Source organism: Idiotropiscis lumnitzeri, unplaced genomic scaffold, assembly GCF_059441095.1.
Source record: "Idiotropiscis lumnitzeri isolate Australia: NSW breed Sydney's pygmy pipehorse unplaced genomic scaffold, RoL_Ilum_1.0 HiC_scaffold_110, whole genome shotgun sequence".
Taxonomy (NCBI): Eukaryota; Metazoa; Chordata; class Actinopteri; order Syngnathiformes; family Syngnathidae; genus Idiotropiscis; species Idiotropiscis lumnitzeri.
Window position 1 is genome coordinate 484,144 of NW_028283648.1, and position 11,827 is coordinate 495,970.

General features: G+C 42.4%; 1 long non-coding RNA gene across 1 annotated transcript; it reads left to right on the forward strand.

The window, feature by feature from the left end:
• The first annotated feature begins 312 nt into the window (after positions 1 to 312).
• On the forward strand, positions 313 to 1,713 carry LOC148315533 (uncharacterized). The gene is made up of 3 exons (XR_015840848.1): positions 313 to 617; positions 1,372 to 1,425; positions 1,515 to 1,713. It is a non-coding gene; the product is annotated as an uncharacterized LOC148315533 (long non-coding RNA).
• Positions 1,714 to 11,827: the final 10,114 nt, after the last annotated feature.

The following is an 11,827-nucleotide window of genomic DNA, read 5'->3' on the forward strand; positions in this document are numbered from 1 at the left end:
CAAATAAAGTCCCCAGAAGATCATCTGTAGTCAGGTGAAGGACCCTGTACTTTGTTCAACTCATTTACTCCCTTAGACGTACAAAGACGTCTTTTAATGCAATGGCGCCCTCTACCAAAGACGTATAAGTACGTTTCCTGTCTTTTTTACGTCATAGTGTACATAAGGGTCTGATGCAACCTCTGACTGAGAATCAGCCTTGTCCGCATTGTGAATCATGTAAAAATCACCCAGCAGGGGGCAGAGGTGCAAAAGATCCGCCTTGAATCTGCGCCAGAGGTACAAATGGGGGGGCGGGATCCTGGGGTAGACTTATAAGTGTGGAGAGCAGCGTGGGTAGCAGCAGCATCGGCAGCACTAGCAGCAGTCGCATTAGTAGCGTTAGCAATGAAATCCTCCAAGCAAATGACGATCGAGGAATGCTTTTTTGTAAAAAAAAAGCTTCCTAAAAGCATCAAGGCGATGGAGACGCTTTGGTTGAGAGGATGACGCTTCGTCGTCGTCACAACAAAACGGCGTCTAAAGAGGGTGCGCGTGCCTTGCGGCCTGCATCGCCTGCCTTCGGACAATAGCCAAAGCAGCTGAGAGTCCTCACCAGATCCCCCCCGAACGAGGAGGTAAGCGCTCGCAAGTTACCATTGAACATGTGGTTTTACCCCTCATGCTTTTATTGTACATATCATGCATCTTGCGGGCAGAAAATGTCGCGTAAATGTGCAGTTAGACGCGAGCTTGCTCGCTGACTTCCTCATCCGGCCGCCTCTATTGCACAATTACACGCGAGCGTAAGTCCTCGCCGACGAGGAAGTAAACGCTCGCAAGTTACCATTGAACATGTGGTTTTAGCCCTCATGCTTTTATTGTACATATCATGCATCTTGCGGGCAGAAAATGTCGCGTAAATGTGCAGTTAGACGCAAGCTTGCTCGCTGACTTTCTCGTCCGGGCGCCTATTGCACAATTACACGCGAGCGTAAGTCCTCGCCGACGAGGAAGTAAACGCTCGCAAGTTACCATTGAACATGTGGTTTTAGCCCTCATGCTTTTATTGTACATATCATGCATCTTGCGGGCAGAAAATGTCGCGTAAATGTGCAGTTAGACGCAAGCTTGCTCGCTGACTTTCTCGTCCGGGCGCCTATTGCACAATTACACGCGAGCGTAAGTCCTCGCCGACGAGGAAGTAAACGCTCGCAAGTTACCATTGAACATGTGGTTTTAGCCCTCATGCTTTTATTGTACATATCATGCATCTTGCGGGCAGAAAATGTCGCGTAAATGTGCAGTTACGCGCGAGCGCATCTCCTCCCCGACGAGGAAACAACAATACTGAATGGTGTGGTAATCATGCATACTTTCTAAAATTCACAGATTGTGCATCCCGCGGCAAGAAAGTTCCTCCTCGTCTTGTTGGTGTAAAGAAAGGTAAATTATAATATGAAACTTCACACGCCAGCAATAAAATGCAGCAATAAATATATATTTCCAATTGTTTGTATTTCTGTAATTTACAGGTTGTGCATCAGGAAGCAGTGGTTCCGGATGGCGTCACACTGGATGGCAACCGAGGAAAATCGACTTTACAGCAACCCCTGGACCACTGAATGCCGCTGCCCATTTGGAGTCTGAGGAGCCAGCTGATTTCCTGCAGCTGTTTCTCACGGATGAGCTTCTGCAGCACATCGCGGATGCCAGCAATCACTTCCCAGACAATTATTTTCACACAAACCCCAGTGGACAAACACAAGCTCGCCTATTTTCCACGGACCAGCAAAGCCAGACCACAACGAAAGTGTCGGGTCTGTTTGTGCAAAGGCAAACGGAGTGAAACAAGAATGTGGTGTGAACTATGTTGTGTGCCCTTGCATCAAGGCAACTGTTTTATTTTATATCACACAAAAAAAAAGTATGTATGACACTGATGTATTTCATTTTTGTACATAGTTCAACAGTTCAGTCGTTTAGTGTTATGTGCAAATAAATTTATTTTATCAAAAACATTTTTTGTGCTTTTTTTTGTTATTTTATAGAAGGCATGCATTATTTAGATGTTAGAGGTGTCATAAAAGCCATAAATAATAGTGTCAAAATTCAAATTATGGTCAAAATGCATCAGTTTACAAAAAGCTCATTTTCTCAGTTTTTTCCCCAGGGATTGGAGTTTTCATGAAATTTAGCTATTTTCAAATGCCGATTGCTCAAGAATGGAAAAAGATAGGAACAAACATTTTTTTCTGTTGAAAGAAGAGAGTCTCATCTTTCTTCGGGTGTGCTCCATGTCTATATAGCATTAGAATACTATATTCTGTGGGCCTTGCAATATTAGTCAAAACCCAGGAAAACGCTGGGATTGAGCGGGTTGCTCCAGTGAAAATGGCTGGTATTTAATGAGTTAAGACTGGTTAGGACATCCGGCTCGCAGTCCCAAGGTGCAGGGTTCGATCCCGGGACCCAGCTTTCCTGTGTGGAGGTTGCATTTGTGAGTGAGTTTGAGCGCAGATGGTTGTTCGTCTTTGCGTGCCCTGCGATTGGCTGGCAACCACTTCAGGGTGTGCCCCGCCTACTGTCCGTTGACAGCTGGGTAGGCTCCAGCACGCTATCCTTGTGAGAATAAGCGGATTGGATATTACATGTATGTGTTTATGCCCTAGGCCAGGCGAGGGCAAACTACGGCCCGGGGGCCACATGCGGCCCGTTAAGTTTTAATCCGGGCCGCCGAACTTGAAAAAAATTTAATGAATAAACCTTGTTAATGTTTTATTTTCTAAACACTGTGGTTTTCAAAGACAAATATTATTGTTGGAATGCTTTTATTCACTTTCATTTAAAATTAAATGTATTTTTTTTCTCAGATGAGGTGAGGTTTCCAAAACACTCCATCCATCTGCTCCTGGTCCGGCCCCTCTGTCATATTTTAGAACCCATTGTGGTCCTCCAATCAAAAAGTTTGCCCGCCCCTGCCCTAGGCTTTGTGTCTTTGCTTGGTTGACTGTGTAATGAGTGTATGAATGCATTTCTTTCTACCAGACACCTTGGACTTCCCATGGCAGATTAATAATCTATTTTATCTATCCATCAGGGTCACGAATGTCATTTGATGAGTAGAGAATTTAGAGTCTCCAATTAACCTAATATACATGGATTTGCGCATGGAAACCTGAGAAAAAGCCCTTAGTCCTACTTTTCCATCTGAACCACTTTATCCTCACGAGGGTCACAGCCGTGACATCCCAGCTGACTTCAGAAAGTAAGTGGGCGACGACTCATGATCTCTTGGTTGAATAATATTGTTAGGGGCTCAAAATGGCCCTCTACAATAAAATGGCAGAAGAATATTACATACTCTCTGGCAGAAGAATATTGCGTTTTTTTTGTTTTGTCCAATTAACTTAAATAAAACTTGGGAAAATTTAATGATTACATGTAAACCAGCTGGTCTTCCCCATACCAAGCCCTGGCTAAAACTGACTGAAAAATGCATGATGTGTGCCTTTTAAACTCCTCGGCCCATCCACTATGCCAGGGATGGGCAAACTTTTGGATTGGGAGGGGGGGGGCACAATGAGTCCTAAAATACATTTAATTTTAAACGAAAGTGAACAAAAGCATTACAACAATATATATGTCTTTGAAAAACCACAGTATTTAGAAAATAAACCATTAACAAGGCTTATTCATTTAATTTTTTTCAAGTTTGGGGGGCTGGATTGAAACGTTTAACGGGCCACAAGTGGCCCCCGGGCCGTAGTTTGCCCAAGTGCCCTAAGCCAATTGATTCTAAAAAATAACAGTTTTCTTCATCAAAACAACATTTTATGATCAACATAAATGTTAGTGAGTACATAAAGGTATACTCATTCGATCTATCATAACCCCATGCACTTAGACTGTACAAAAAAAAGAAAATTTTTATTTTAAAACCTAGTATTTCGCCATGACGTCACACGCTAGCGTCAAGTGCTTGGCGCTAAAAACCCGGAAGTAACAGCGGCGCTCGGTTTGAAAGTGGAGAGTTGTGCATGGTAGGCGAATTCGGGAGAAATGTTTGTTGAACACGAGGACTGTGGCGTAGAAGATGGTTTAACAGCGATCTAGTGCGCACCCAACCGTGATGGCTGACCAACGAAATAAATGCGGACCGACGGAGTGGACTGACAGGACGTGGAAAACAGGTGTGTGGCATGTGTGCGTGTGCACGAATGTGGGAGCGCGTTCACTATGGTGGCAGCGATCGCAAAGCAGCAGCACCACTCCTTGACAAAAGTATTGTACTTTCTCTGATGTTTTGGGTTTGCTCTGCTTTGGGGTTTGTAGTTCTGGCCACGCAAAAGTAACAAAGCAAGTTCTTGGATGTCTGCTTTTTTCTTGAACTGTTAATTGGTTAACATCATGGCTCTTATTTTTATCTAATGTATGGAGTTTGGTGGCTATCTATATGCACAACTATATTAGTTGCACTTGAAATTGCATACAGAAAATTAGTATAAATAGGTTACGCTATAAAGTATAACAATATTAACAATCGTTATTGTTGTTACTGTTTATTTATTTTATTTTGCAATAACTGTGCTCCAAGCTTAGCTGTTGTGCCAGCTGCCAAGTAAAAATATGTAATCTCACTCAATAATAGGAATAAATACTTAACTAACATCTCAATTTTTCGGGTTGGGCTGTGGGGGAGGGGAGGGTGGCTGCCTGACATAAAGCAGACTGTCCTGCACATGCGCAGACCAGCCGAGTGTGTGAAGTGTGCGTAAGTGCAGTACCGGGACCGACCACTAGACAGCGATCCTGAGTAATTTTTCCGCACACACATTTCTAGCACACTCGTCTTGTTTTTGTGACCTTCCTGGGAAGCCCTGAAACTTTGACAGGACCTCCCCCTGAGCTTCTTATCACTGAATTCAATGCTCTTTTTTGTGGGGCCCAGATTTTTGGTCCCCACAAAAATTTTGGTCCCCTACAGTGGGTGTGCTGTCCGATGTTGGTCCCCAACATGTAGCTTATACAAACACACACACACACCCCTACTTGTTTTTGTGACATTGTTGGGCCACCTGAGCAAAACTCACATTGTGGGAACCACCCTTTCTAGTGGTTGTACAGCTCTGAAAAAAATCAGGCAGTGTCCAGGAATTTAGTTAAACACAAAAACCACTTCAAATTACCAATTAATGACCTGGAGGTCAAATGAGTGACTCAAGTGCATGTAATTCAGTCACTGTAGCCCAAAGATTCTCTGGGCCAGTGGATGAACCATTATTCGTCTTGGACAGCATTGAAGCAGGCCGTAGCCTGGTTTCTAAAGCTGAAAGACTTACTGACAGAGTAAAGGAAAATAGAAAGGAGTTAATCACATTAGGTGAAGAAGGCAAGATGAATTTATTCAAGAGAACTGTCAAAGGAAAGTATTTGACCTGCGACGACTTGGATAAAGCAGAAAGAGAACTTGTGAAATACTGTCAAAGGCGAAGTTTCAAAAAAGATTTAGCCATATTTGAAAAACAAAAAAGGGTGAAGAAAAGTAGCCCACTTTACAAGTTCAATATAGTACTTCAAGATGGTGTCATGAGGGTTGGTGGACAGTTGAGCCACGCAGCCATGCCTGAAACAGCAAAACAGCAAGCCATCTTGCCAAGGATTCACATAACACAAAGCTAGTCCTGAGATACATTCATGAGATTACAGCTCACGCTGGAAGGAACCACATGATGGCTAATCTGCATCAACAGTTTTGGATACCTCGAGCTGCTAGAGTCATCAGAAGAGTGCTACCTGACGATCCGCCTTTCAAGAGAATTGGCGTTGATTATTTTGGTCCATTCTAAGTAAGTAGGGTTAGAGGACAAGTAAAGAGATACGGCGTGATTTTTACATGTCTCGCTGTACGAGCCGTACATCTGGAAATTGCATCTTCACGTGACACAGATGCTTGTCTCAACGCAATCCGAAGATTTCTTGTCAGAAGAGGACAAGTGAGAGAGATGTATTCTGATAACGGAACCAACTTTAGATCAGCTGACAGTGAAATGAAGAAATCAATCAAAGAATGGAACACTAAGTAAATCGAGAAACACTTGCTGCAAAAAGGTATTCAGTGGCATAGCAATCCCCCAGCAGGTTCCCACCACGGAGGAAGCTGTGAGCGACTTATTTGGTCTGTGAGAAAAATCCTGAATGTCACTGTAAAAGAACAAATTTCGGGTGAAGAAAGTCAATATACCTTGCTTGGTGAGGCTGAAGCAGTTATAAACAGCAGGCCTATCACAAGGACATCTTCCGACCTCAACGACTTGGAAGCACTCACACCCAACACTCTGTTGTGGCTGAAGGTCAAACCTGAGTTACCTCCTGGAGTCTTCTGTAAAGACGACCAATACGCCCCAATACGTACCTCTGGGAATGAGCTGGTCAGCTCTTTAAAGAGTATTATGTAAGTTGAAATACATTAATCCATTTTTCTTTTTTGGACCATCTTTAACTGTGTAGTGTGTAATGTCTAAAATACAAAATGATCAGATTTTAGGGTGCAGTTGACGACTGTGGCACAGGTCCTCGCTCTACAAGTGCTAATAGTCTTCGGCAAAGAGAAAAATCTGCCATAAGGTACAGAAAACATTGGCATCAGAGTAAATGGATGCATGTTTTTGCAATGTGCGAGGAAACTGGCGAACTCAGAGAAAACTACGCAGGCTTGGGAGAACATGCAAACTCTACACAGGAAGGCCGGAGCCGGAATCGATCCCACAACCTCTGCATTGTGAGACCATCGTGCTCACAAGTCGCCCACCGTGGCGGCCGTCCATTATGAATGCCATCCCACCATCCATTATCTGTACGGCTTCTCCTCACAAGGGTTGCGGGGGGTGCTGGAGCCTATCCCAGCTATCTTGGGGCAGTAGGTGGGGTACACCCTAAACTGGTTGCCAGCCAATCGCAGGTCACACAAAGACAAACAACCATCCGCGCTCACACTCACACCAATTTAGGGTGTCCAAACAACCTGCCATGCATGTGTTTGGAATGTGGGAGGAAACCGGAGAACCCACGCAGGCGTGTGGGAAACATGCAAACTCCAAACAGGAAAGCCGGAATCAATCCCGCGACCTCTGCATTGTGAGACCATCGTGCTAACAAGTCGCCCACCATGCATCCCTGCTAAATAAATGATTAATTTTTACATTTTAGTATTTGTGCGATCTTGTGTTCATGACAGCATTTTCAACAGTGTGGGTGTTTGTATGAAAGCATTTCACTCGTGTATGGGCATGAGCATGTTTCAGTTGTATTTATGAATAACAATAATTTCACAATTGTGCCTGAGCGCCTTTCACTGGTGTGTATGAGAATGTTTCACCTATGTGTATGAGCGCATTTGACGAGTGTATGAGCAACAACTATTTCACTAGTGTGTATGAGAGCGTTTCACTCGTATGTATGATAGCGTTTCATAAGTATGCATGAGCAACAACAATTTCACTGGTGTGTAAGAGTGCATTTCAGAAGTGTGAAGCGATTCCTGACTTTTGTCCCCAACGGCACCTCATACTCCCCATCTCCCGCTCACTTCTCCTGACCCCATGAGCCATCCCCGTTGCTACTACATGGAGATTTGATGTGTTTTTTTGTTTTTTTTGTTATTAGCTTCTTCAACATCTCTTCTGATTCTCATCTCTTCTCTGGCGCTCGTCTCCGCCTGTCTGATTTGAAGTCGACCTCAGAATTTGCACTATTTTGACATGACTTCTGTGGTAATCACTACTGACATATTGTGTCATTTGCTCAATAATACATTAAAATTATAATAAATAATTAAAATGGGTCCGGTGCCGAGCTCTGGCTTCATATCTTTAAAAGTGGTCTTCTCAAATCTGTTACTAATGGCCTCTAAATCAGTTGTGGTAGAGAAGGGGCAAATTAGACCTTATGGCATCTTAATTTGGTCAAGTCTTGTACCCATTTTCAAGGCCAGCGACTATTGCTTTAGCTATATACAAGAAAAGGATTACTCTGAATATACACAACAACAAATCCCAGATGTCCAACCCAAATGTTGTTTCAAAATAATCCAGTTCAGATGATAAACAAATGTATTGGTATGTTGAGGTCATTATTTCAAATCAAAATATACACTTCTTTTTCAGACAATGGGGAGGATCGAAGAAGTGGAAAAGTTGCAGGAGTAACTTCAAAACAATGCAAAGAGACAGAATCTGGAAGAATGTCAAGTTTGTCCATGTTTATATTTCTGGAATTTAGTGGGCGTGCATCTCGAAATGTTTGGGGATGGTTCGGGCTGCCAGACAAGACTTTCACTGCGAGCGCTGGACCACTGGATGCTGCGGCAAACAGCGGACTTCTTGCAGCTATTTATTACCAACAAGCTACTCCTGCACATCAATGATGCGGATGGCACAGACTGCTTTGCAGACAATTATTTTGAGGCAAAACCAAGAGGTCTGTAAGCACTCTGAAAACAAAGTAAAATATTTGACACCCACGGCAAAAAAAGCCATGCTACAGCATAGGGCTGGGCGATAAACCGAAAATTTACCGTTACCGAAATTTATTACAATGACCGAAATCATTTTGCCCATGTCGGTAAATTCGATGAATAAAAAAAGAAAAGCCTTTTGTCTGCGGCAATGTTCATGCCCCTTTAAGACCGCTACAGCGCCTCTAGTCATGTGACTCCACCCGTCTGTCGCTCTCGTTGCTGGCGATTCAAATCCAGAAGCTTTCTCACCACCCACAACACAACCATGCTGTGCTGAAAGTTCAAAGTGAGAAGCAAGGTTCGACAAGTGACAACAGCCCATGAACGGAGGCGACACCATACGAGAGAACGTCTCAGAGGTGGACGCGATAGCTTAGCATATAGCTAAAGATAAAGCTCCTCTAGCTACGTGGCGCGCACAGGATTTAAACGCTTCATGAAAGCCGTATTTCCCGATATGGACTACATCGGGCCGGGAGCTTAGACATGTCAAGCATTTTGCATCTACATCCGACTTGTGGTCGGGTCGCAACATGGATCCCTGATTGAGCCTAACTGTGCATTACATAGATGACAAGTGGCGACTGCGCAGCAGAGTACTCGAGACGGCACATTTTCCCCGATAATACCCACTTGTTTATTTGGCTTGCATTGACATTTTCTTTCATTTTATTTAGCGTTTTTTTATTTGCCATTATTTACATCATGAGAGCATCTTGGCGCAATCTATTTGCAGAAAAAGATTTCGCAAGAGGTACCCTTTTTCTTTGTGACATTGTTCAAGTCATGCAAAGCAAGCTCAGGGTTCGCGGTTAACCGCTTCCCGATTGCCCGGGGCAAGTGAAATTTGGCCACGGGCAAGGTAAAATTATGGGCAACTTGCCCGACCGGGCAAGCATTTTTTAAAGCAGCCAAATATCTTTAATTTTGACGAAAACGGTGGTGTGATCTGTTTGTGTGCACTGTATGGTGATGGTTTAACCCAGACAACCCCTTATGTTTTGGTATGGTCCATTGGCCTTATCGGGGGCAATGGGCGGGCGCTACGGGGATCAGTTAGTTCAGTGAATGTCGAGTTAAAGTGGACGTCAATAAATCCCGCAGTATTGGAACTCGCTGTCGTAGCATCCTCATTTGAAGTTTGAAAAACACAACAAAAACCTACGATATTTTGGCCGAAAATTGGCGACGAGTTCGTTCAAATCCGAACATTTCGGATTCCTCTGACATGACTAAAATAGCTCGAATATTTTTAAGTAGACAATTCAGTTGTGAGTAAGGAAGGGAGTAATATTTGATTATTGGCTGTTAATTCATTAGCTCCATGATGTGACCTGACATAGTGTCAGTGACTGTGTTCTGTTTATGCTATGAAACTTATGGAGGCAGCACCACAGGCACTGGTCTTAAAGGAATACACAAATTTGCCACACTCATAATTTACTCATGTGATTCCTCAATTAATACGCTCTCCTGGACTTAAAATTGATCATCTGGATTGCTGTAATATCATTTTCCCAATTTAACATGCAGATTTGTTAATTATTAAAACTACAATTAACATTTTCAATAACTGCACAGGATGATACATTTGCTCTTGTGAGTAGGGTTTCATGGTTGACGATGAAAACAAGATTAATTTATGCTTATCAGATTATATGTTTATTTACATTTGTGGCGCACATTTTACAACCATAAACATTTTATTCTTAGAGAAAAAAAATTGTCACTTGCCCAAGTCGGGCAAGTAATTTGGCCACTCGGGCAAGGCAAATTTTAGTGGCACTTGCCCTATGGGCAAGCAGTTTTTAAAGTTAACCGCGAACCCTGCAAGCTATTTGGAATGTTCATACAAATGATTTTTGTACTTTTATTTTTCATTGAAAGTAAAGTGTACCAGTTGGTCAATAAAAAAAACAGTCAATATGCAATTCCTGCATTTATTTTGATTTTAGTCCACGTGGGAATTTATTGTGCATTTATCGTTATCGAGGTAAAATTGCTCGATTTCTCGCGATATTGATTTGAGGTCATATCGCCCAGCCCTTCTACAGCATGTATACAGTGTGAGACGTGTTGTGTTCACTTGCTCCAAGGCAATTGTTTTTAAGTGTATACCACATACCCAACGAATTGTGTAATTTGTATGGCGGGGTGTACACATGCGTTGCAAAAACACATGCACACACTGTCACTCACGCACTTCCGTATATAGTTTATTTCAGCACCTTTTGTCATGCTGTTTTTATTTTATAGAAGGAAAGCATTATTTTGATGTCTGAGCTGTCACAAAAGAAAAAATAGAACTGTTGAAGTCAAGTCAAGCTTGTGCTTGAAATGTTTGTTCTTAGTTTCTCAGTTTTTCGTGAGCAATGGGAATTCAGTTATATTCAAACGCTGTCAGGTAAAGGCTCCATATTTTTATAGCATTATAGCACACTATTCTGTGGGCGCTAGAATTGAAGGGTTTGCGTTAGTAAAAATAGGTGGGATTAAATGAGCTGAAGTGTATCTCTTGAGTGCTCCTTAAATATTTGCCTGTGTTGGTATATTTTATTTTGGTCGTGTCATGTTTATTCTTACGCTGAAAGAGACATGAGGTGTTCGAAAAAAATAAATGATTTTTTTTCCCGGTCAAAACTACCAATGGTGTCTGTTTTTTTTCCCTCCGTGAAATGTACGAGTTATCACTTTGACGCGCATGATGTCACGTGGCTGGAGGACTGGAAACTTGCACGAACAACATTTACGTTGAAATGTAACAATGACACATATATCGACATCTAACAAACATGCATGGGCATCTAACATTGACACTTACATTGACGTCTATAACATAAACCATTACAATCACATCTAACAAACACGGACATCTAACAGACACATCGACATCCATCATAAACATTTACATAGACATCGACATCTAACCAACCTTTACATAGACATCTTACACACATCGACATCTAACAAACATTTACATAGACATCTAACATAAACACATCTAATATAGACACATAGATTGACATCTAACATCGACACATTGAGATCTAACATAGACATACATTGACATCTAACAAAGACTGTTACATCGACAACTAACATCGACACAAGGCTTTGTCAAATGACACGTCATGACGACATATACAGAGACACAAGGCACAACAGCATATTTTTGGTACAAATTGAACCCGATATGTTAGCTACCTCGTTCGACTTAAAGGGTTAGCGAACTTGTTATGGTGGTTGAGGCGTGGTGGCTACCCAGCTCGTGTAGTGTATATTAAACTTAAGTTAATAATTTATGACCAGTAAACACGGATGTTGTAACGC